This window comes from Triticum aestivum, chromosome 5A (assembly GCF_018294505.1).
Source record: "Triticum aestivum cultivar Chinese Spring chromosome 5A, IWGSC CS RefSeq v2.1, whole genome shotgun sequence".
Lineage (NCBI taxonomy): Eukaryota > Viridiplantae > Streptophyta > Magnoliopsida > Poales > Poaceae > Triticum > Triticum aestivum.
In genome coordinates, this window is record NC_057806.1 from 78,534,573 (window position 1) to 78,538,892 (window position 4,320).

The 4,320-nt window shown below is 47.4% G+C and overlaps 1 pseudogene; it reads right to left on the reverse strand.

Moving 5' to 3' along the window:
- Positions 1 to 304: 304 nt before the first annotated feature.
- On the reverse strand, positions 305 to 3,334 carry LOC123101234 (uncharacterized; annotated as a pseudogene).
- Positions 3,335 to 4,320: the final 986 nt, after the last annotated feature.

Below are 4,320 nucleotides of genomic sequence, written 5' to 3' on the forward strand. Positions count from 1 at the left end.
GAAAGAATGTGAGAGAACTAAAACAAAATGAACTGAATGAGCAACCACCTAAATATCAATAGGATACATTGCTAAAAATGCAAGTAATAGTGAATCGAAATGATAGGCTGATGGTCCCACAAGAATTAAATCAAGTTCAAATGCAATATACAAAATCATGAACAAAACCCTCTACCAATTGTATAGCATCATTTCCACCAAGGTGGTTGGTGGTCCTCATCACCATGTGGCCTAGATGCCTGATGACGTATCGCTTTTGTCTAGATTATGCCCGGCCCTTGCTCGGGTCTGGTAAACTCTTCTTTCATGTGTCACTCAGAAAGTACCAGCAAATTGTGCTTTGTGGAGACCCTAGAAGAACACCATCCACGAGGGGAATGCAAGGTGTTGACTTGCCAGTCTTCATGTCAAAAACCATGCCCTGATCCCTTTCCCCTCCCGTCGATCCAGTACACACAATCACCCTTGAGTCCCGGAATGCCTTCTGCGTTTATCGACATTGAATTGTTCCTCCCAATAAACACCGAGTATCCCCATAAGTCAGACACAGCGTCCCCACATGGTTGACGTTGGGGGTCATACCTCAGAACAAATATTTCATCATGTGCTACACGGCATCGACCCCCTTTAGGCAGCTGCAAAGTAATTGTACACGACACATTCCTCCAGATCTGGTACAAGTTACCATCGCAGAACACCAGGTTCTTGACACTAGTGAAAGTCAAGATTGTGTTGTATGGCAGGGCGAAACTGGTGGTGGCGTCGAACGATAGGTTGCTTCCCACAGACGACAACAATGCCTTAATGGTGGCCGGTGCATTTAGATCCGGCCATGTCCCATGCATCTGGATGATTTTCCTATTATGCACTGCAGGATATGCTGATTTGTCGCCCTCGAGAAGGTTCCCGACGGCGGCGTTGTGGTAGGAAGAGCACATGAACGTCTCCAAACCAAGTGAGGCAGTAGACCCTACCATTTTCATGGTAGATGAGGTCGGCGAGCTGGTCTCCAACGGTGAGGCGGATGGGGTCGAGGATGGCCCACCTCCTTGTTGGGGAACGCAGTATTTCAAAAATATTCCTACGATCACGCAAGATCTATCTAGGGATGCATAGCAACAAGAGGGGAGAGTGTGTCCACGTACCCTCGTAGACCGAAAGCGGAAGCGCTAAGTAACGCGGTTGATGTAGTCGAACGTCTTCGCGATCCAACCAATCAAGTACCAAGCACACGGCACCTCCGCGGTCTGCACACATTCAGCTCGGTGATGTCCCTCGAACTCTAGATCCAGCTGAGGCCGAGGGAGAGTTTCGTCAGCACGACGACGTATTGATGGTGATGATGAAGTTACCGACGCAAGGCTTCACCTAAGCACTACGACAATATGACCGAGGTGGAAATCTGTGGAGAGGGGCACCGCACACGGCTAAAAGATCAACTTGTGTGTCTATGGGGTGCCCCCCTCCCCCGTATATAAAGGAGTGTAGGAGGGGAGGGCCGACCTCCTATGGCGCGCCCCAAGGGGTGGATTCCTACTCCTAGTAGGAGTAGGTCTCCCCCCTTCCCTAGTTGGAGTAGGAGAAAAAGGAAGAGGCAGAGGGAGAGAAGGAAAGGGGGGCCGGCTCCCCTCCCAATTCGGATTGGGCTTGGTAGGCGCGCGCCTCCCACTTGGCCGCCTCCTCCTCTCTCCCACCATAGACCATTAAGGCCCATTAACTCCCCGGGGGGTTCCAGCAACCCCCTGGTACTTTGGAAAATGCCCGAACTTATCCAAAACCTTTCCGGTGTCCAAACATAGCCTTCCAATATATCAATCTTTATGTCTTGACCATTTCAAGACTCCTCATCATGTCCGTGATCACATCCGGGACTCCGAACTATCTTCGGTACATCAAATCACATAACTCATAATACATATCATCATCGAACGTTAAGCGTGTGGACCCTACGGGTTCGAGAACTATGTAGACATGACCGAGACTCATCTCCGTTCAATAACCAATAGCAGAACCTGGATGCTCATATTGGTTCCCACATATTCTACGAAGATCTTTATCGGTCAAACCGCATAACAACATACGTTTGTTCCCTTTGTCATCGGTATGTTACTTGCCTGAGATTCGATTGTCAGTATCATCGTACCAAGTTCAATCTCGTTACCGGAAAGTCTCTTTACTCGTTCCGTAATGCAACATCCTGCAACTAACTCATTAGTCACATTGCTTGCAAGGCATATAGTGATGTGCATTACCGAGAGGGCCTAGAGATACCTCTCCGGCAATCGGAGTGACAAATCCTAATCTCAATCTATGCCAACTCAACAAACACCATCGGAGACACATGTAGATCATATTTATAATCACCCTGTTACGTTGTGACATTTCATAGCACACCAAGTGTTCCTCCGGTATTCGGGAGTTGCATAATCTCATAGTCATGGGAACATGTATAAGTTATGGAGAAAGAAATAGCAATAAACTAAACGATCATAGTGCTAAGGTAACGGATGGGTCAAGTCAATCACATCATTCTCTAATGATGTGATCCCGTTCATCAAATGACAACTCATGTCTATGGTTAGGAAACTTAACCATCTTTGATTAACGAGCTAGTCAAGTTGAGGCATACTAGTGACACTCTGTTTGTCTATGTATTCACACATGTACTAAGTTTCCGATTAATACAATTCTAGCATGAATAATAAACATTTATCATGATGTAAGGAAATATAAATAACAACTTTATTATTGCCTCTTGGGCATATTTCCTTCACTCCTGGCCCCTGCGGTACATAGGCAACCCTATTGATGTCACGGATCACAGCGGCCACGAAGTCGTCAGTGGTAGGGTTGGGTGCGAAGATGATCTTGAAGACGAGGCGGTTGTCATAGAAAGCGGGGGTAGGAGGATCTCGGCTATTGTGATGGGGTGGAAGAGGCTGAGCAGGCTACAGACGTCATCAATGTGGACGGAGAGGGCGAGCCATCCGCTACAACAGCCGAGACAGGTCTTGACCGAGTGGATGGGGGTGAGCTTGAAGGAGCGACGCGCGGCGGGGCAGAGCTTGCCCAAAGGGATGGCTTTGAGCTCAAAGGAGTGATGCACGAGGATTGAGGCTGCGGTTGTACGATGCTTGATGGCAGCGGTGATGCAGCGCTTGGCAGGGTCGTCTCCATGGTCGATGAGCAGCGACGGTGATGGCGGCGCAAGCGTGCGACGCCATCTCGTGCAGGTGCCCCGCACACTCGCATAGCACTTGAGGTCATCAAGGCCGTCGGCGGTGTGGTAGACAAGCTCCGGTGGTAGGTCCGTCCAGGCCGGGCCTGGCGGCATGGCGGGGCTAGGATTCTGGCGAGGTTGGAAATTTTCTAAATGAATATGAGGGGATTTCACTCACGCAAACAAAGAAAGAAAGAGAGAAGCTGTGTGCTCTCGCTTACGATGGAAATCTTTTAAAGCATTCGACTCAGGCACAGAAACGTGCATGTGGAAAACTGCTTCCAGAAATTGCGGTAACAACTCTATTTTATGTTGTTTTTGGTAAGTCATGATTTGCTTCCATCAAATCAATATAAATTTACTTAATGGTTCAAGAAATTACGTAAAAGACTCAAATTTGTTTTCCTTGGTAATTCGTGATTGCTTCCTGTTTTTTTGGTAAGTCATGATTGCTTGAAATAGAAATATACTCCCAAAGTCCCGAATTAGTTGACTCAGATTTGTCCAAATACGGATATGTATGTAGACACGGTTTAGTGTTCGATACATCTATATCTGAATAAATCTAAGTCAATTAATTTAGGGCGGAGGTTGTACAAAAGATTAATAATTTCTAGAAATTACAGATTTGCTTCCAACAAACAACTAAAATGTTTTTTTCTTGTAGCACTAGGGTGGCATGGACACTTCAATTTTGGCCAACATTTAGCGTGGGACCATCGACGCGCTCGATCATCGTTGTGTGGGCCGTCTGTTGTGAGTCATGTGGGCTATTTCAACAGTAAAAGCTTTGCCCCAACTCTATCTCCTGTAGGTCCCTCAAAAAAACTAAGGTGGAAAAAACATTGTTGAAACACGGGTTGTTGTTGCAGTAACATCCCTCGCATCTAGCAGCAGCTCGCCATCCCCTCGCTCCGACACCACACTCTCCACCTCGAAACCGTGATGGTTATGGTCGTAGAATGTTCGTAGGCCAGCCCAACATCCCATCTGTGAGCCGCAACATCGAGGGTGGTGTCGCAACAACATTTTTGCTGGTCACAACACATAGCGACATTGGTCCCAGCACATCAAAGTGCCAATCCCTTTATGTGGACCAT